Source organism: Tamandua tetradactyla, chromosome 10 (genome assembly GCF_023851605.1).
Source record: "Tamandua tetradactyla isolate mTamTet1 chromosome 10, mTamTet1.pri, whole genome shotgun sequence".
Lineage (NCBI taxonomy): Eukaryota > Metazoa > Chordata > Mammalia > Pilosa > Myrmecophagidae > Tamandua > Tamandua tetradactyla.
The window spans coordinates 92,428,722-92,451,011 of record NC_135336.1 but is presented as its reverse complement, the minus strand read 5'-3'; the positions used below and the strand labels follow the sequence as shown (position 1 = coordinate 92,451,011).

The window sequence follows — 22,290 nt, the reverse complement described above, 5'->3', positions numbered from 1 at the left end:
TGTGGTTGTTACAATTCCACCATTGTAGATTTTTGCTTCTAGCTGTTCTAAGATATTGGAGACTTAAAAGAAATATCAGTATAATGGTTCAGCAGCCACTCCACCATCACCTTTGATCTTTCTCCCCCTCTGTAGGGGTATTCGGGCTATGTCCATTCTAACTTTTTCATGTTGGAAGGGGCTGTCAATACTAAAGGGTGGGGATGGATCTAGTTGATGTTCTGGAGAGACTGGCCCCTCTGCATTTCAGGACGTAACTGGTCCAGGGACCCATCTGGAGATCATGGGTTTCTGGAATGTTATCCTGGTGCATGGAACCTTTGTAGAATCTTTTCCTTTTTTCTTTTTTTTTTTTTTTTTTTTGTAGAATAGTACATAATACCCTAGGTGCTCTTTAGGATTGGCTGGAATGGTTTTGGTTGGGATTTGGCAGGTTGTGATAGGTAGCAGTGTCTAACTGAAGCTTGTATAAGAGTGACCTCCAGAGGAGCATCTTAACTATATTTAAACTCTTTCAACCACTGATATTTTAATTGTTACACTTCTTTTCCCCCTTTTGGTTGGGATGGCATTGTTGATCCCACTATGCCAGGGCCAGACTGATCCCTAGGAGTCATCTCCAGATGGCCAGGGAAACTTTCACCCCTGGATGTCATGTCCCAATTAGAAAAGAGGGCAGTGATTTCACTTGCAGAGTTGGGTTTAGAGAGAGGCCACATCCGAGCAGCAAAAGAGGTCCTCCAAAAGTAACTGTAGGCATAGCTGTAGATAGGCTAAGCTTCTCTACTACATACATAAGCTTCACAAGAGCAAGCCTCAAGATCAAGGGCTTGGCCTATTGATTTGGTGTCCCTAATGTTTGTGTTAGTCTCATTTTTATAAAAAATGAAGGCTCAGTGAGGTTAAATGTCTTACCCATGATAATACTTCAGCAAGTGACTCACTTTAGAAATTACATGTTTTTAGTTCTGAATCCATTGTTCTTGTCCTTTTTGTACCTTGTTTCCTATAACAGTATGCTGCTTTTTGAAGATTTATTGATTAAAATCTAAGCAAAGGGGCTATGGTTTGGGGGAATTTAGAAGTTTTCTGTTTTACTTCCTTTCTGATTTGTTTTTAGTTTTTTTTAAGTGTTTGTATGTGGATTATTTCTTATGGTTCTATTCAGTAGTATCTTGAGAATTTAAATTTTACAAATTCTAAGGTTTTAAATATTTTATAGTTACAGGGAATGTAGAAATATTTCATCTGAACAGTAATTTTCCTGTTTTTTTTGTGGTGAAATATATGTTCTAAAACTTGCCGTTTTAACCATTTTTGTTTTATTAATTAAAGAAAAAAAAGAAATTAACACAACATTTAGAAATCATTCCATTCTACATATGCAATCAGTAATTCTTAACATCATCACATAGATGTATGATCATCATTTCTTAGTACATTTGCATTGATTTAGGAAAAGAACTAGCAAAACAACAGAAAAAGATATAGAATGTTAATATAGAGAAAAAAAGAAAAAAATAATAATAAAAAAGAAAAAGAAAAAGAAAAAAATAAACAAAGACACAAACAAGCAAACAGACAAAAAACTATAGCTCAGATGCAGCTTCATTCAGTGTTTTAACATAATTACATTACAATTAGGTATTATTGTGCTGTCCATTTTTGAATTGTTGTATCTAGTCCTGTTGCACAGTCTGTATCCCTTCAGCTCCAATTACCCATTATCTTACCCTGTTTCTAATTCCTGCTGGTCTCTGTTACCAATGACATATTCCGAGTTTATTCTCGAATGTCGGTTCACATCAGTGGGACCATACAGTATTTGTCCTTTAGTTTTTGGCTAGACTCACTCAGCATAATGTTCTCTAGGTCCATCCATGTTATTACGTGCTTCATAAGTTTATTCTGTCTTAAAGCTGCATAATATTCCATCGTATGTATATACCACAGTTTGTTTAGCCACTCGTCTGTTGATGGACATTTTGGCTGTTTCCATCTCTTTGCAATTGTAAATAACGCTGCTATAAACATTGGTGTGCAAATGTCCGTTTGTGTCTTTGCCCTTAAGTCCTCTGAGTAGATACCTAGCAATGGTATTGCTGGGTCGTATGGCAATTCTATATTCAGTTTTTTGAGGAACCGCCAAACTGCCTTCCACAGTGATTGCACCATTTGACATTCCCACCAACAGTGGATAAGTGTGCCTCTTTCTCCGCATCCTCTCCAGCACTTGTCATTTTCTGTTTTGTTGATAATGGCCATTCTGGTGGGTGTGAGATGATATCTCATTGTGGTTTTGATTTGCAATTTTTTAATGGCCAGGGACATTGAGCATCTCTTCATGTGCCTTTTGGCCATTTGTATTTCCTCTTCTGAGAGGTGTCTGTTCAAGTCTTTTTCCCATTTTGTAATTGGGTTGGCTGCCTTTTTGTTGTTGAGTTGAACAATCTCTTTATAAATTCTGGATACTAGACCTTTATCTGATATGTCGTTTCCAAATATTGTCTCCCATTGTGTAGGCTGTCTTTCTACTTTCTTGATGAAGTTCTTTGATGCACAAAAGTGTTTAATTTTGAGGAGCCCCCATTTATTTATTTCTTTCTTCAGTGTTCTTGCTTTAGGTTTAAGGTCCATAAAACCACCTCCAATTGTAAGATTCATAAGATATCTCCCTACATTTTCCTCTAACTGTTTTATAGTCTTGGACCTAATGTTTAGATCTTTGATCCATTTTGAGTTAACTTTTGTATAGGGTGTGAGATACGGGTCCTCTTTCATTCTTTTGCATATGGATATCCAGTTCTCTAGGCACCATTTATTGAAGAGACTGTTCTGTCCCAGGTGAGTTGGTTTGACTGCGTTATCAAAGATCAAATGTCTGTAGATGAGAGGGTCTATATCTGAGCACTCTATTCGATTCCATTTGTTGATATATCTATCTTTATGCCAGTACCATGCTGTTTTGACCACTGTGGCTTCATAATATGCCTTAAAGTCCGGCAGCGTGAGACCTCCAGCTTCGTTTTAACCATTTTTTTAAAAGTGTGTAATTTAGTGACATCATGTGCATCCATAATAATGTATAACATCACCACTATCTCCAGAACTTTGTTACTCCAAACGGAAACTTCACACCCTTAAGCAATAGCTTCCCTTTCCCCCTTCCCCAAGGTCCTGGTAACCTTTATTCTACTTTTTATCTCCATGAATTTGCTTATTCTAAATATTTCAAATAAGTGGAACCACACAGTGTTTGTTCGTTTGTGTCTACCTCATTTGCTTTAGCATGATTTCACAGTTCATCCACATGTAGAATGTAGCATAATCTTATACTTTTTTATGGCTCAATAGTATTCCATTTGATGTATATACTGCATCTTGTTCATTTATCTGCTGATGGACATTTAAGTTGTGTCCACCTTTGGGCTGTTATGAATAATGCCTGTTGAACACTGGTGTGCAAATGTCTGTTGGATCCCTGTTTTCAATTATTTGGGAAATATATATACCCTGGAGTAGAATTGCCTGGTCATATGGAAATTCTAAGTTTAACATTTTGAGGACCCACCAGCTGTTTTCCTTGTCAGCTGTGCTGTTTTACATTCCTCCCAGAATTGCACCAGCATTCCAGTATCTCCACACCCACAACTACACATAACTTTTTTTTTCATGATAGCAATCCTAGTATGTGTGAAGTAGTATCTCGTTTTTATTTGTATTTTTCTACTGACTAATGGTAGTTTTCTTTTCTTTTCAGCTATATAAGCATGTTGTTCGAATAGTAGAAAAGTTCATCAAAAAGGTAATTATCCATTTCATCAATACCTCATTTTTGTTAAGATCGGTGTATGTAATTTACTTTGTAAGCCGTAATTCGGATGCTTATTTTTAAAGCCGTTCTCCTAAAAAGGAGTCACTAGAGGTTACCTTAATCATCAGATGTTCTCTTTTCATAACAAAAGCTAAGAAAACACATTCTATTTACACCAGTTCAGTTGATTGAGCACTTGTTGTGAGCGAGGCACTTGGCCTCTCAACATTGTTTCTTGTTATTGGGCAGGGCCTTTTTCTAAGTCTAATGTGCCCCTGTCTACCTTGTTGACATTTAACTTTCCTCTGAATAATATTTTGGCTATTACTTTATAACAATTTCCCAACTTTTCCTTACCTGCATCACAATTAAACCGTTTTTCCTTTCTACAGTTCTCTGTTGTTTTATGCCTGCGGTGGGCGCAGAAGAACGGAGACTCTATACATCTTTGTCTTGTCCTCCTGACCTGGAGCTATCCCATATAGACTTGACAAACATAAATGTGGAAATATTTCTAATTTATGGCCTTTGAATATTGACTTAGGGATAGAGGTTAAAACTCCAACAAATCAAGAATGCTCAAAATGGTTTGTTAACAAATCAAAGTATAAATAAGTAAAATGGAAAAAAAATGAAATTAACTATATGCCACCACCTGTACCTTTCATCCCCATAAGTTCCGTGATTTTTCTCAGACTTTCCATTTCTTCTTTTTGTTCATTCCTTGCCTTCTTCATATCCTCCCCCAATTCATTTATTTGGTTTTTGATGAGATTTTCTATGTCTGTTCGTACATTCTGAATTAGTTGTTTCAGCTCTTGTATCTCATTTGAACTACTGGTTTGTTCCTTTGACTGGGCCATATCTTCAGTTTTCCTGGTGTGATTTGTTATTTTTTGCTGGCGTCTAGACATTTAATTACCTTAATTAGTTTATTCTGGAGATTGCTTTCACTTCTCTTACCTAGGGTTTTCTTGCTAGATGAATTTGTTGTCTATCTGTTCTTTGACCTTTAGTTTTCCAGACCTCTAGCTTAGGTTTTGTTTAACAGAGGGTAACTTTTCAGTTCTTGTTTTCTTGTTTCTTGCCCTGCTTGTATGGTGCCTTTTCCCTCCCCACCCTTAGGAGGGTCTATGTAGGTATTAAAGACTCCAGCCGGGTTTTCCAGACTAAACTGGCCTTCTATCAGGAGGGAGGTGTCACCTGTGTCAGTTTTCCCTGAGGGTGAGACCCAGCAGGTTAAAAGACTTTCCTGTGAAGTCTCTGGGCTCTGTTTTTCTCATCCTGCCCAGTATGTGGCGCGTCTGCCTGTGGGTCGCACCAGCAAAAGATGTTGCGGCACTTTTAACTTTGGAAGACTCTCCCTGCTGGGGGCGTGGTAGAGACAGAGGAGAGGTTGTAGGCTGGTTTTAATGGCTTCAAATTGCCAAGCCCTGGGGTCTTGAGAGAGGGATTCCACCTGAGTTGGGCTTCACCCCTCTCCTGGGGAAGGCACAGGTGGGAGACAGCCCTGAAAGCAGCCCGTTTCTGCCTATGCCTGGGGCAGTTGCAGCCTGAGAAGTCCCGCTGCTGAATCCAGAGGCTGCCAAGTCTCCGTAGAAACACAGCCACTAAAACCTCTGTTTTCCTCCCCTTTCCTCAATTTCTGTGAGCCCAATGAGCGAACTCTGCTTGACCAGGTTTAGAGTCTCTTTCCTTTCCCTCTGGGAAGCCGCCTGTGGGGAGGGGCACCGGGTGTTGGCTGCCGTGGCTTGGGGAACTCACAGTTTGGGGGAGGCTTGCAGCCGGTCCAGCTGGTCCAGACTGGGGTATGCTGTGTGTCCGGTCACTGACGTGGCTCCGGGAGCTGTTCTGTACTGTTTCTGGTTATTTAGTAGTTGTTCTGGAGGACGAACTAAAACGCGCACATTACTAAGCCGCCATCTTGGCCCCTCTTGTCCCTTTGCTTTTCCTTTGATTAAAAAGTATATGAAGGTAGTCAAGGGGTACAACTTATTTCTGTTGCCTCATGTACATCTTCAGTTTACTAAAAGGTAATAAGAAATTCTTTTAGATAGGCCCTACTGTAAATTTTTTTCTTCTTGTCAAAGAGAGAAAGCATTTATTACAAGGCGTGTAGTAGGAGAGCAGATGGCCTATTGGCCCAAAATCTGTCTCAAACCGCATTAATTCTGATAAGGGTTTTTGTGTTTGTGTGTGCTGTATGGCAAGGGTCACATTGCATTCTTTTTCCATGTGAGTAATTTCTGATAGTTTTGTTAGAGAAAAATATGTGCAGGGTTTAGGATCATCAGCACAGTGGTCCCAGATGATGTAATTAGAGGTAATCTCATTTATAAGCTTGTGCAGATTGATTACATGCTTAGTCACAGGTAAGAAAATAGCAGAATATTATAGGGTATAGGTGAGTTATAGGTTAAAGTCTAAGCTACTGCAGATGTCAGGTGGGCCCATTTTGGTTCGATTCAGTCTCAGTTATTAAGGTAACTTTGGTCTTGGGGTGGATTCGTTCTGGGTTGACGCAAGACCCTTCATTAATAAACATTAGGCGCTGTCTTTAGTGATTACAAGACTCTAAAGTTGAAAAACTCGATAAAGGGTACAAGTGAAGGTTAGTCACAAGGTTTTTACAATCACAGGGGCAGAAGATAAAGGCTATCAGAGATCAAGGCAGCCGGATTACAATTTAGAATTTTCAGATATTTCCCTGTCTCCTCCCGTATACCAGAAAACAAAAAGGAATATCTATAGAATGATTCAGTAATTAAAATCATCCTTTAAACCCTGATTTTTCGGTTACAGTTCCTCCCTCTCATTTGATAATTATCTCTCAATATTGAGGGATATTTGAGTGATGACTCTTTTAACTGCTTCAAGGCTGAAAAAGGATACGGTCATGAAGGGACACAGGAATGGAATGATGACACCGGTTGTTCTTGGAGAGTCCGATATTTCTGAGTTTCAGAGCTTCTCTGGTATTGAAACAATCTGGAGGTCTTAAGTCTCTGAAAAACAAACTGAAGTAAACTTTTATAAAGCCAGGATATCTTTCAGGGTTTCCAGGAATACTGTGGGTTAGGGTTTGCCATCTTGTGGCAGTTTGCAGTACCTGGCTGAAGCTCGCATAAGAGGAACCTCCAGAATGACCTCTTTACTTGATTTGAAATCTCTTAGTCATTGAAACTCTATTTCTTTTCCCCCTTTTGGTCAGCTAATCCACGATGCCAGGGCCAAGCTTATACCCCTGGAGATTATGTCGCACATAGGGGGAAAGGTCAGAGTTTGGTTTAGAGAGATACCATATTTGAACAACACCAGAGATTTTTCTGGAGCTGATTCTTGGGCACTAATCACAAGTATATTCTGTTTTTTATTACAGAAGTAAGCTTCATAAGGGCAACTGGTTTAAATTTTTAATTGCTTCAGGTCTTTTTTCAAAGCAACAGGTATAAATATTAAAGCCTTAAAAAACATGCTGCTTGTGTTTATGCAAAGATTATAGTTTTTTTTATTTTGTTGTTTTTGTGTGTGTGTATAATTTTAGACCTGAGATTTCATTTTGGTTCCCACCACTTACTGACTCTGTCCTGTTGTTGAATTACTTAAAGGTTGAGTGTCACCAGTGTAAAAGAGGGATGATAGTATGTATAGTTTATGGTTTTCTTGAGTGTTAAATAAGCTAATGAGTGTAAAACAGCAAAGGTTCTTGATTCATAGTGGATGTTCAGAAAATATTGGTCTATTTTAAGACTTAATCACCTGACCTAAATTTACAGAAAGAAACACAAATTAGCTCTGTCCCAAATCACAGTTTTCACTTGGTTCAGTCATATATACCGTGTTTTCCAAGGAGAGGGCTTCCCTTCTTTATTCCGATATCAGTTCAGTAAATTAGAAACAAAATTTTCCAGCACTTCTCTCAGAACAACACCAATTTAAGAATTTGAGATTGAATTCCTTGAGCAAAGTGGACACAGTTTTAGAGCAAAGGACACAGTCAGGGGGCTTTGAAATATAAAAGCCCAGTGTCTGTATCCTAATTCTACTGCCATTTACTGGCTGTACTATCTTGGTTATGTTCCTTAATCACATGAGCTTTAGTTTCCTTGTTTGGGAAAAGAAACTCTACCTATCTTGCAGGATCCTTGTGATGATGAAGTATCTTATATAGTTCACCTAACATGATAGTAGGTGTTGATTATGCGCTCTGCCTTGCTTTGTGCATAAGTGTAAATATTTTTAAATGGCTGCTCTTCTAGACAGGTGATCTTATGAAGTGTGATTTCTCTCTCTTTTTTTTTAATGAAAATCTCTAGTAATCTAAGGTGAGCTCTGAAATTCTAAGAAAGAAGCTCATGCGCAGTTGGTGAGACTTCTTTGTGTCCCTGTCCTATATCATTTTCTTATTATATTGGAACATTTTACTTGTACACATTAGTGTACTCTTGGTATGCACATTTTTTTCTCTAGGCATTTGTGGTAATGAAATAAGACAGTCTGTGTACATTTTACAGGTGACATAAAATGTGGGCCTTTTTACATTGTGCACGAAGTGCTAGAAGGTTTTAGTTAGAAAAAATGAATGTTAGTAAAATATTTATACTGCTAAATTAACTGAAGTAAGCATACAGAAAATAGTCTAAAATGCTGCACTTATAATTGGGAAAGGGAAAGCAGACTAAAAAATGTGTCTTTTCTAAAATTTCATTCATATAAACATTGTTTATGTCTGTGAACCATGGTTCTAAAGGTCAGGTGGAAAAGCGACATTGTATGTGGGAACATGTTGGATTATTGACGATAGATAATGGTAAAATATATGGATTTTTTGTCGGTAGATTATGTGTGTATGTGCAGTGAGTTACAATCTAAATTTTGAAATGGAATATTGACATACCTATTCCAGAAGCTGCTTGATAGATTTGTTTATGATGATGAACCAGAAGCTGTGGAAGATTCAAAGAAAGAAGACGCTGTTGCTACGGCTACTACACCTGCTCCTGCCGCGGCACCTCCTGCACCTGTTGCTGCTGTGCCTGTTACTACTGCACGTGCTGCTTCTCCTTCTCCTCCACAGGCACCGTTGTAAGTTTCTTTAAAAAAGAAATTCTTTGGCAGATATAAGATAGGTAAATCTGGAAAAACATAAATGTAAGTAACATTCAGAACAAAATCAGTTTTCATATAGTCATTGTTTTGTTAAATGGGTGTGATATTTTGTGTTAGATTGAAATTGGAGGTAGTAGTGAATATATGGGGAAATACATGATTCAGTCAAAAATTGATTCATCAATTCCTGAGTAACTTTCTTTCTATTTCTGTAGTATAAATGTGGCTGAGGATCTTACGTGCTTCTAAATGGTACAACGATTGATTTCTCGTCTCTTTTAGTGGCTTTCCTGGAGATGGGGTACAGCAGCCAGCCTATACACAGCATCAGAACATGGATCAGTTTCAACCTTGAATGATGGGAATACAACAGGATTCAATGCACCCACAGGTACCGGCAGTTTTCCTGCAGCTGGGTTTTTTTCACTCAAAATATTATTTATTAGAAAAAATATATATTATTTATTAGAACATATGGTTTGTAACTAGACCACTGTTATTTAGCTTTGTGATTGTACTACAACTCCAGTAAAAGCTGTTGTACATGTTAGCTTTGAGTTACTTTTTGCTGTAATTAAAACAAAGATGCTAAATATTAATTACATGTTCTTGTTCTAATGATAGGTATTTCATTTAAAAATAGTTTAAAGAGAGGTTATGATTTCGTTTCCAGACAGTAGCCTGTTTAGTTGTACAACTGTTTCCCTTGCAGGGATCTTTTCTCTGCAAATGTTGTATCATCGGATGCTTTAGAGCGTTTTCTAAACAGTAGGTTGCTGTTTGTAGCCCCTACAAGATTAGTTGATGAATAAGACTTTTTTTTAAAATATATTTTTATTGAGAAGTTCTCACACATGTACATTCCATACATGGTGTACAATCAGTGACTCACAGTATCATGACATAGTTGTATATTCATCACCACAATCATTTTTTAGAACATGTGCATCACCCCAGAAAAAAAGGCAAACTCATACATACACCTTACCTCTCCCTCTCCTTGACCACTAGTATTTCCATCTACCCAATTTATTTTACCCTTTGTTCCCCTATTATTTATTTTTTTATGCATATTTTTTTACTCATCTGTCCATACCCTGGATCAAAGGAGCATCAGACACAAGGTTTCACAATCACACAGTCACAATGTAAAAGCTACATCTTTATATACTCATCTTCCAGAATCACAGCTACCGAGAGATGGAAACAGCCCAAATGTCCATCAACAAATGAGTGGCTAAACAAGCTGTGGTTATACATACAATAGAATGTTAAATAGCTGTAAGACAGAATAAAGTCATGAAGCATGTAACAATATGGATAGATCTTGAAGATATTATGCTGAGTGAAATTAGCCAGAAACAAAAGGACAAATACTATATGGTCTCACTGATATGAACTAACATTAATGAATGAACTTGGAGAATTGAATTTAAGAACACAGGTTATCAGGAGATAGAAATAAGGTACAGATTGGGTAATTGATGCTGAAGGGATACAGATTATGCAACAGGACTGATTGTAAAAATTCAGAAATGGGTAGCATAATGCTACCTGCTTATAGCACAATAATGTAAGTACACTAAATGAAGCTGAATGTGAGAATGATAGAGAAGGGCTGGGGGCAAGTATGAAACCAGACAGAAAGATAGGCAATAAAGACTAAGGTATAATTTAGGAAAGACTAGTGCATACAATGATGATGATTAAATGTACAAATTAAAAAATGTTTTTACATGAGGAAGAACAAAGAAATGTCAGTATTGCAGGGTGTTGAAAATAGATGTCATCCATATTTTAAAACTTCAGTTTCTGTATGAGACTAAAGGGAGAAAAGATTATTTGGTGCAGAATTTCTATTTTGACTCCAGTGCATTTCCTAATTGAACTTGTATGGTCAGTTTGATTGAATACCATAAGTACATATAACTTTGACTGGGGCATGAGATTTTGTTGGCTTGTCCAGCTTAGTGTGATGCCCTGAAAAATCCCAAAGTGATTTTGAGCAGTGAATAAAGCAGTATTTGCAAAGTGCCCTTGGGAGAGTGGGGAGAAAGGGGGAAATATTGAACTTCTCCATTTGGAGAATTCCTGATATTCTTGCAAGCAGTGGGGACAACCAAATCAATACACTGAGCCCTCGATCTTGGGGTTCACCCCTATGAAACTTATCCTGCAAAGGATAAGGTAAGTCTATTTAATATTAGGCCTAAGAGTCACCCCCAGAGAACCTCTTGTTGCTCAGATGTGACCTCTCTCTTTCTCTAAGCTGACACAGCAAGCAAACTCACTGCCCTCCTCCCACTCTACGTGGGACATAACTCCCAGGGGCGTAAACCTCCCTGGCAACATGGACATAAATGCCGGGATGAGCTGGGACTTGGCATCAAGGGATTGAGGAAAGCTTCTTGACCAAAAGGGGAAAGAGAGAAATGAGACAAAATTAAATGTCAGTGGCTAAGAGATTTCAAACAGAAATAAAAGATTATCCTGGAGGTTATTCTTACGCAACATATAGATATCCCCTTTTTAGTTTATGGTATATTGGAGTGACTAGAGGGAAGTACCTGAAACTGTAGAGCTGTGTTCCAGTAGCCCTGTAAAGCTTTTACAATGTGACTGTGTGATTGTGAAAACCTTGTGTCTGATGCTCCTTTTATTTAGGGTATGGACAGATGAGTAAAAAATATGGATAAAAAATAAATAGTAGGGGGAAGAAATGTTAAAATAAATTGAGTAGATTGAAATACTAGTGGTTAGTAAGAAGAGGGAGGAGTAAAGGGTATGGTATGTATGAGTTTTTACTTATTTTTCTTTCTTTTCCTGGAGAGGTGCAGATGTTCAAAAAAATGATCATGGTGATGAATACACAACTATGTGATAATTTTGTGAGCCATTGATTGTATGCCATTTATAGAATGTATGTCAGTAATGTTTGTACAATGTACAAATAAATGTTTCTTAAGTTTTACAATAAAAATATAGATTAAAAAATATGTACTGCAGAAAAAAAAAAAAACAGTCAAGGCTACTGGAACATAGCTCAACAATTTGGTGCTTCCCTCCAGTTCCTTAATGCCAGGCCCCAGTTTGTCCTGAGATTTCTATCCCACATTGCCAGGGAGTTGCACGCCCCTGGGAGTCATGTCCCATGTAGGAAGGAGGGCAGTGAGCTCACCTACTGAGCTGACTTAGAAAGGCCACATCTGAGGAAAAAAAGGGAGAACAAGACTTTTAAGGTGCTTTCAGTTATAAACAGAAAAGTATTGCCAGAGATGAACTCGTTTTGCAAATTTAGAACTGTGTACAGTTCTGTGGAACTAAAGTCTTTTGTGCTCTTTGAATTAACGGAATCATTAGGTCCTTTTCATAGTAGCTATTAAAAGTTGTTAACTTCATGAGTTCCCTCTCAAATAGGCAGGACTTTCTCCCTTAAACATTTAGTTTCCATCAAATGCTTTTATTTTTCAGCTCTCAACATTCAGCAATATGGTTTGAAATCTGAAATAAAGGCAGTATAGCACATTGGAGAATTGTAGGAAGTTAGTGGAGATTTGATGATTGGATTTATTTTAGTAAATCCTCTAATTCAAAGTTTCCTAAACTTGGCTATACTTCTAAATTGTGGGGGGTTGGGCACATTTTAAGAAATACAAGTCCTGGACCCACTTCAGAGCTTCAATCTGTCTTTAGAGAATCTGTTTTTCTTTTTAAATCATGCAGTGATTCTGTTGCACAGCCAAGCTTGGGAGTACTCGTTCATAGCCTTAGTTGAGAAAGAGTTTTGAGAAATCTCTGTTAGAGTATATTCATTTTCTTATCTATATTATGTTCAGTCCATCTATATATGAAGTGATTGAAAAATGAATTTTGAGAAGTAATTTATGTCTGTTTAAAATAAGAAATCTAAATGTTTAGTAATTACTGAAAGTTGTTACATAATTTGGAAATAGCACTTTTTGATATTATATTACTTTAATTGTATTACATTTGAATTGCACATGTAAAAATATGTTAGGTTGTAGTTTACTTTATTATTATGGTATTTGGAACCCTAGAAGTATGTTTGTTAGTTGGAAGTACCCTTGAAGTAAATAAAACATCGTGAAGTCATTGCTTCTGGTTGTTCCTCCTCCCAAAAGGCCTTTAAAGTTGTAAAGACACCTCTGACTTTAATCACCGTTTCAAATTGCTTCTTCATATAATTGAAGCTATGTTACTCATTATAAAGTGAGTTGTAAGATTTTTAACCTATACCTTTGCATATGAAACAGTTCTTTGGAAAAAGATTGTAATATAAATTATTACACAACGTTGCATGACACATCATCTTCTTTGTGCAAACCATGTACATGGTTTTTCCTTTACCAAAGTTTATTAGAGATATTTTACTCTGATAAAAAGTAGCTAAATATTTTCTCAATTATTTTTCATATCTGTCACTTAAAAACTACTCTTATACTTTTCAAAAAACTAAAGGTTCCACTTCCTCCTAATGGACAGATGCCAGGATTTGGACTTCTTCCTACACCTCCTTTTCCTCCCATGACTCAGCCTGTGATTCCTCCAGCTCCACCAGTTCAGCAGTCTTTCCAAGCTTCTTTTCAGGCACAAAATGAACCACTTACACAGAAGGCACATCAGCAGGTAAAACTTTGTTCCCACATCATTGTTTATCTTTTTGGTTGCCTTGATTATATGCAGATAACTACCTATTTGTTTGCTATCTTCATATTTTTAGTTTGAAGAAAGAGTGTTATCTTGGTTATATAATAAATCCTCTGTGTGCCCAACTTATCATCTGGAAAGTGGGCATAATATCAACTTCCAGGGGGTTCTGTGAGCATTGATGTAGCATACAGAATGCTTAACCAGTGTCTAGTTGACAGAGTTATGTGGTGGTTTACTAAGAATGGTATGTAGTTTTTTCAGAGTGATTTCCATAATTGAGGAAGCATTTCTTACAGTCTTGTAAACTTTCTTAAAACGTTGTTTTTTAGTGCTGCTCCTTCATTAGTAAACCAAATTACGAAAGACAGCTGTTTGAGGAAAAGAAATTTTTAGTCTAACATTTAAGATTTTGGCATCTTGCCTCTTCATAATTTTTTTTTTTAAAGGAAATGGAAGTGGAACAACCTTGCATTCAAGAGGTTAAGCGGCATATGTTAAATAACAGAAAGTCAAGATCTAGGTCAGCATCCAGGTAATTTATGGAAGCTGGGCCTCTACCAGCCAGGAGGAATCCGCCCTCATGGCCAACCCGCAGGGCCTCCCACTGGCAAAGTATGGAATCCCGATGAGGGTGAAGAGGAGGCAAAGTCTTCAGGCAGCAACGTTCGTAGACCCTCAGATCGGAAACTGAACTCTGCGCTCCTCCGATGCTCAGGGCCCTCACCCCAGTGGAAGGACTCCTCGAGAGGGCCGCCCGCCTGAAGGCGCTCGGGGTGGTAAGTGTGCCCGGGTGGCCCCCTGCGCCATTGTGCCGGCAGCCGAGTAAGAGGTGTCGCCGAGTGTCCGCGTCCCCCAGGCCGCGAGGGAGCCAAACCGGGAGACAGGTTCAGGTGGGAACCCGGAGATGCGTGTTAACTCCACAGTCTCATTAGTTCTGGAAGTCAGATTGGGAGGGATGACACAGCCTCCGCAGCTCCAGTTACAATGCCCTTCCCCGTTTCTCCAACCTAACATTCCAGCCTTTTCTTTAAATAGCAGCCATAAACACTGTATCCATATATGTACTAGAGATCCATATATGTTTGTTAAAGGTCATATGCATATAAGAAATCAAACTTCTAATTGTGAGAATTGTTCTCTGTTCACTTTTCTCCAAGCCTTTATGTTGCAGAAAAATGAGACGATTATAGCAGCAAGGAGAAGAAGAGGTATTTGGCTGCCGGTGCAGATGTCAAGATCTTTGCAATCCTCTCCAGAAACACATATACTGATCCATTTGGCAAAAGAATATCTAAGAAGGACTCGGAGACTAATTGGACTCATTATTGGCAGCTGTCATTGGAATCATTGGAAGTATCACAGTGGAGGGTCGCTGGAACTGCATTGCAGCAAACTGTACAGACGCAGCATTGTTAGAGAATGGCATAAAAACGCCAGTGAACTGTGGCATAGACAATCTCATATTGATGAGCAAATTAATAGTAGACTATATGATATAGAGATGACATTGGTTGATATTGGAGATCAAATGTATAATTTAAATTTTTCATGAAGTTTAAAGTATAACTGGAATGAGAGCAGTTTTTGTATTATCCCTTTTAACATATAACCTATCTGAAATAGAATGGGAAAAGGTAAAGAGGCATCTTTGGGGCTTTCGGATAGTTTAAATCTTGATATCTTTGAATTACAAAAAAGGGTATTAGAATTATCTCAAAATAATTTACATGTAGCCTATGGAGGTGATGTTATACAATTACCTACCCAAGAGCTAAAAAAAAAATCGTAATCCTATTTACTGGTGGAAATCACAGCATTCTTTGACTACTATAGGCTTAGGTTTGGGGCTGTTTATACTTTTTCTCTTCCTCCTCAGCTGTGTTAAACAACAAATAATCAAAGTCAGAAAGCTTGACTGGTAGCCAATGACAGGTAAGCCCCTTCCTTTAGAGCTTAAGGGCAACCTAAGCCAGGCACAGTCACCAAGCAAAACCGCCCTAAACAGTGTGATTCTTGTAAAAACTCTTGGCTCCCTCCCAAATCAAAGTCTGAGAGCTTGACTGGTAGCCAGTGACGGGTAACCCTTCCTTCAGAGCTTAAGGGCAGCCTAAGATAGGCACAGTCACCTTGGCTAATAAAATGAAAGAGGGAAAATGTAGGAGATAGTATTAACATAAAACCAGCGGAACTAGTTGGGAGTAGATTGCATTAGGGTGGTGGCAGCAGTGAACTGCTTTCTGTTATCTGATTTATGTAGAACAGTCCGGGAGGAAGAGAATGTTTGTTTACCTCAAACGGTTATTTTAAGTATGAAGGAAGAGCACTGAGAGATAAGAACTTTGTTCCCTCAGGAAATGCATGCACGCCTTTTGTCATTCTGCAGTATATAAGTAGGCTCTGGTTAAGATAAAATTGTCTGATGTCTGTTGTTTGTCTAAGGTAAGCTTCAGACCCCCTGAACCCGTCTGTGTGTCTTTCTTTGTCGTCATTCCTTAATATCCTTTGATCTCCGTTTCATAGGAAGCAACGGGGTTGGGCATTAAGTGTCCAGATTGGGCTCATGGGACCATAGTCCCCTCTGTCATAACACCCATCGCAATTCCCCCAGTGCTTTGTTTCTGTTGGCTTGTAGTTTTATTCCCCAGTTGACGTGATAAATTTAAAAATTTAAGTATTCACAATAAGATTTTTTTCCTAATCTTTACTCTGGGGTCTCTTGATATGTTTTATTGTATGCAAAAGATGTTAGTCCTTCAGCTGAATGATGTCTTGATTCTTCCCTGCACTGCTTCCCTGATGGATTTATAGGATGGGACTAGGTTCTCTCCACCCCGTTATTTTGAACTTCTTTTTCCTTTCTTTCATATCCAGCTTTTGGAGTTTCAAGGTTTATTACGTTTACTTTAGAAACCAAGTTTACGAGGGACCTCATATTTTTATTTTGTAACGGTCTGAAGGGCTCAGTCAAACCTTTGCTCTCAGATTGACCCAAGGCCAGTGTACATTTTAATTTTCCAAGCAAAGGCTCACATTTCCTCTTAACTTCATAATAATTTACCTGATTTACTTCTCAAGAGCCTGTTATTTTACTTCCTTTCATCTTTGTAACATGCTGATGTTCTCTTGTTTTGAACATGTTTTTGTATGCCCCATTGCCAGAAACCTCGGGGGCTTAATAAAACCCTCCAGGGTGCTCCGCGCAGCATGGACTCGGGCCCTTGCCGAGGGAGAGAGAGGTCCTCCCGTTCGCCGGTCTGGCCAGTGTGAGCCAGTGCATGTCAGTGCGTGAGGGCGCGGGGGGCCGTGTCAGCGAGACGCAGAGCGCAGCCGCCACCACCAAACGGACATGTTGGAGCCCAGCGCCGCCGCCTCTTTTTCTTCACCCTCCGAACGGGACTGAGTTGGGGCCCGCCACTCCTCCGCCTCTGCCTCAGCCGCCCGCCCGCCAGCCCGCCTGGGCCGCAGCCTCTTCCTGCCCCGGCCTCTGGCCCCGCCGCTCGCCGCTTCTCCCCCGTCCCCCAGGCCCAGCCGGTTCCCCGGCTCGCTCCGCCGCGGCGTAAGGTCTATGTGACCGGCGGGCCCGCAGCAGCCGCCGCAACAGCGCGAACATGGACGCCGTCAACGCCTTCAACCAGGAGGTAAGGGGTGCTTGGGGCACGGGGATGACGGGCCTGCCGCCGGGGCCGGGGCACTGGTTCTCCCGCCGCCCGAGATTTAAAGCATTGGTTGGGGTGGGGACGCTTCCTGCCCGGGTTCCGAGGCGGCGAGGCCTTCGCAGAGCGGCTTGGGGCCCGGAGAGGTCGCGGCAGCCCCGGGAGCTGACCCCACACCCCTCCCCCACCGCCTGCCCTGGGGCGGCGACCTGGAGCGGCCCTCCGCGCCCCCTGCGGACCTCCCACAGCTCCGGTCCCGGCCTATTCCTCTAACTTCACCCCGTAAGTGCTCAGGGGCGCTCGCTCTTTGCTCACGCCCGGTTATTGGTTTCGCGGTGCCGGGAGTCAGCAAGGGGCTAAGAAAGAGGCGCGGGCGGGCGAGTAGGGTTGGGGGCGGGGAAGCGGGAGCATCTGCCGGTTGTGGGGCTGGCGGAGCGGCGGTCTCGCTTCTCCTGTTGCTCAGGCCGCTGCACGTCGACGGCTGGACTCTGATCCCAGGCCGGGGAGGAGTTGGAGAGGGTGTTCACCCGTCTCCTCCGGGATTCCTGCACCTGGGAAATGGGGTTAATAAACAGACGGGGTGACTACTTATTTCGAGTGGTGAACGTAACCCTCTTAGAGGCTCTGGTCTCAAAGTGACACCTAAAAAGTTGAGTGAGAAAAAAAAGTATTTGCTCGGCCTAAGTCCGCTAGAAATCCGGCGTTAGCCTCCGGTCCCCAACCGTCGCACCCCCTCCCGAGGTAGTTAATCCTGGGCTCCTGTCTACGACAACATTTACATATGAAAACCTCCCCAAACCGGGAACAAAGTAGTTCTAGCACAGATCATTCCAGGTGCTGCACTTGGAGTGTAGCGCCCACATCCTACTCATCAGAATCGACTGGGGGGGGGGGTTGCGGGGGGGCTACGGGGGGGGCGGGGAGAATGACGACAACTTGACCGTTGATATAAAATGCAGTTACAGAATGGGAATCATTGTCATGTATTCAGTTGACTGTATCTTGATAACGGCGTTTAGAAAACATAACTGCATCTCGCAATATGATTTTTATAGTTTGGTTTATAAGAGAATTATGATGCAGTAATTTTCCTTTCCATTTGCAGTGCCATAATTTGAGACCCTGTAGCAATGCTGCAGTTAAGACTGCTTATTGCCTTACAAATTATTTTAGAAATGATTTGTTTTCGATTAATGGGTACATAAATTGTCTTACCAGTAGTTGCAACTTGTTTTGAACAGTGTCTTGTAAAGTTCACTAGGGATGATTATCAGAGTAACAAAATATTTCCTAACTTTTGATGGTCAGAGAATTTGTGATAATATACTCCAAGTATGTCAGGCTTAAAAGTTGACTTTACTGAAGGTAAAATTCATTGAAATGTTGGCCCTGTGTAGGCAAGGCCTTTCTACTCTTTTACCCCCACCCAACAGGTGTCAGCAGATATTTGTTAAATGAGTATTAAATAGGAATGCACATAAATTTTTTTACAAATTTGGAGTACCTTTCCCTCCCCAAATAAAACCTAACTATAGAATATTTTTTTAATTTTTTATTAATTAAAAAAAATTACAAGAAACAAACATTCCCAACACATCCACTGAGCAGTTCACAATATCATCACGTAGCTGCATATTTATCAGCATGATCATTTCCCAGAACATTAGCATCAATTCAGAAAAAGAAGTAAAAACACAACAGAAAAATATAACAAACAGAAAAATAAAAATTTTACAGGCCTTACCCCTTACTGATCCCTTTCATTGATCACTAGCATTTCAAACTAAATCTATTTTAACATTTGCTCCCCGTTATTTATTTTTATTCCATATGTTCCTCTCATCTGCTGACAAGGTAGATAAAAGGAGCAGCAGACACAAGGTTTTCACAATCACACAGTCACATTGTGGAAGCTCTGTCATTATACAATCATCATCAAGAAACATGGCTACTGGAACAAAGCTCTACATTTTCAGGCAGTTCCCTCCAGCCTCTCCATTACATCTTGGATAACAAGGTGATATCTACTTACTGCATAAGAATAACCTCCAGGATAACTTCTGGACTCTGTTTGGACTCTCTCAGCCATTGACATTTTGTATCATTTCAGTCTTCCCCCTTTTGGTCCAGAAGGTTTTCTCAATCCCTTGATGCTGAATCTCTGCTTATTCTGGGATTTTTGTCCCACGCTGTCAGGAAGATCCACACCCCTGGTAGTCATGTCGCATGTAGACAGGGGGAGGGTGGTGAGTCTGCTTGCTGTGTTGGCTGGAGAGAGAGGCCACATCTGAGCAACAAAAGAGGTTCTCTTGGGGGTGACTCTTAGGCTTAATTTTAAGTAGGCTTGACCTATCCCCTGTGGGGTTAAGTTTCATGTGAACAAACTCCAAGACTGGGGGCTCAGTCTATAGCTTTGGTTGTCCACACTGCTTGTGAGAATATCAAGAATTCAACTTGGGGAAGTTGCGTTTTCCCCCGTTTTCACCATTCCCCTAAGGGGACTTTGCAAATGCTTTTCCACTAACTGATCAAATCACTCTGGGATTCATCAGGGCATCACAAGAACAAAGCAACAAAATCTCACGTCCTATACAAAGTTCCATGTACTTAAGGTCTTCAATCAACTATCTACATAAGTTATATTAGGAGATGCACTAGTCAAAGTATAGATTTGTACCAAGTAAACATTTTTTGCTTTAGTCTCACACATTAGTTGGAATTTTAAAATATTAAGTACCATCTATTTTCTTCAGCACACTGCAGTGATGACATTCTTTTGTTCTTCCTCATGCAGTAACATTTTTTTAATTTGTACATTTAGTCACTGTCATTATACACTCTAGGCATTTCTAGATTACACCATCTCAATCTTTATCGTCTATCTTTCTTTGTGATTTCATTTAAGCCCCAGCCCTCCTCCCTCTGTCATTCTCATATGCAGCTTCATTCAGTGTTTTAACATAATTGTATTACAGTAATATTGTGCTGTCCATTTCTGAGTCTCTGTATCTAGTCCTGTTGCACAGTCTGTATCCCTTCAGCTCCAATTACCCAATATCTTTCCCACTTTCTATCTCCTGATGGTCTCTGTTACCAAGGAAATATTCCAAGTTTATTCACTAATGTCAGTTCGTATCAGTGAGACCATACACTATTTTTCCTTTTGTTTCTGGCTAATCACACTCAGCATAATGTCCTTAAGGTCCATTCATGTTGTTACATGCCTCATAAGTTTATTCTGTCTTACAGCTGCACAATATTCCATCTTATGTAAATGTCACAGTTTGTTTAGCCAAATGTCTGTTGATGGACATTTTGGCTGTTTCCATCTCTTGTTAATTGTTGATAATGCTGCTGTAAGCATGGGTGTGTAAATGTCCATTTGTGTCCTTGGCCTTGTGTCCTTTGAGTAGAGACAGCATATAGATGGGTCCTGTTTTTTAATCCATTCTGCCAGACTGTGTCTTTTGATTGGAGAGTTTAATCCATTAACATTCAGTGTTATTACTGCATGGGTAGTACTTTCTTCTACTCTTTTGCCTTCTGGATTTTATATGTCATATCTAATTTTCCTTCTTTTTATCTTTACTCATAGTCTTCCTTTCTACACTTTCTCCACACTTCTCTCTTACAGGCACAGTCACCTCGGCTAATAAAATGAAAGAGGGAAAATGTAGGAGATAGGATTAACATAAGACCTGCGGAACTAGTTGGGAGTAGATGGCATTAGGGTGGCGGTGGCAGTGAACTACTTTCTGTTATCTGATTTATGTAGAACAGTCCAGGAGGAAGAGAATGTTTGTTTACCCCAAATGGTTATTTTAAGTATGAAGGAAGAGCACTGAGAGATAAGAACTTTGTTCCCTCAGGAAATGCATGCACGCCTTTTGTCATCCTGCATTATATAAGCAGGATCTGGTTAAGATAAAATTGTCTGATGTCTGTTGTTTGTCTAAGGTAAGCTTCAGACCCCCTGAACCCGTCTGTGTCTTTCTTTCTCGTCATTCCTTAATATCCTTTGATCTCCGTTTCATAGGAAGCAACGGGGTTGGGCATTAAGTGTCCAGATTGGGCTCATGGGACCATAGTCCCCTCTGTCATAACACCCATCGCAATTCCCCCAGCTTTGTTTCTGTTGGCTTGTAGTTTTATTCCCCAGTTGACGTGATAAATTTAAAAATTTAAGTATTCACAATAAGATTTTTTTCCTAATCTTTACTCTGGGGTCTCTTGATATGTTTTATTGTATGCAAAAGAATGTTAGTCCTTCAGCTGAATGATGTCTTGATTCTTCCCTGCACTGCTTCCCTGATGGATTTATAGGATGGGACTAGGTTCTCTCCACCCCGTTATTTTGAACTTCTTTTTCCTTTCTTTCATATCCAGCTTTTGGAGTTTCAAGGTTTATTACGTTTACTTTAGAAACCAAGTTTACGAGGGACCTCATATTTTTATTTTGTAGCGGTCTGAAGGGTTCAGTCAAACCTTTGCTCTCAGATTGACCCAAGGCCAGTGTACATTTTAATTTTCCAAGCAAAGGCTCACATTTCCTCTTAACTTTATAATAACTTATCTGATTTACTTCTCAAGAGCCTGTTATTTTACGTCCTTTCATCTTTGTGACGTGCTGATGTTCTCTTGTTTTGAACATGTTTTTGTATGTCCCAATGCCAGAAACCTCGGGGGCTTAATAAAACCCTCCTGAGTGTGGAATTTTATTCAAAAGAGCAAGAGAAATTAAGTCATCTTAAGCTTTTAAAAAAAATACACCTTTAAACTTCCTCCTCTTTAGGGTATTCTTTTATTTTGATCATTGTTTTGGGGTTTTTTTTATTTTTCTGGAATGATGTTGTAAAGAAGGATTTTATAAAGCTTAACAGTAGCTAATTTTTCTTGCTTAATTTAGCTATTTACATATATTTTAGCTTCTGAATGATAGAAATATCCAGCAAAAGCATTTGTGTCATTTTATATTCACTGCTATGCATTTGGTGTGAGTTAAGAATTGTAAAGAAAAGAGTTATGGGCCCCATCAGGCTAAGA

The 22,290-nt window shown here is 39.7% G+C and overlaps 1 long non-coding RNA gene across 9 annotated transcripts in view; it reads left to right on the top strand.

The window, feature by feature from the left end:
- LOC143648606 (uncharacterized) overlaps window positions 1–22,290 on the top strand; it is an 88,290-nt gene that overhangs the window by 1,744 nt on the left and 64,256 nt on the right. For 7 of the 9 annotated variants that reach the window (XR_013158666.1, XR_013158662.1, XR_013158665.1 and 4 more), the window contains exons 3-7: window positions 3,761–3,805; window positions 8,721–8,899; window positions 9,206–9,314; window positions 13,403–13,570; window positions 14,041–17,232. This is a non-coding gene — a long non-coding RNA (uncharacterized LOC143648606). The remainder of the gene's footprint in view (window positions 1–3,760; window positions 3,806–8,720; window positions 8,900–9,205; window positions 9,315–13,402; window positions 13,571–14,040; window positions 17,233–22,290) is intronic. The other 2 variants (XR_013158660.1, XR_013158664.1) reach the window with 2 other exon arrangements.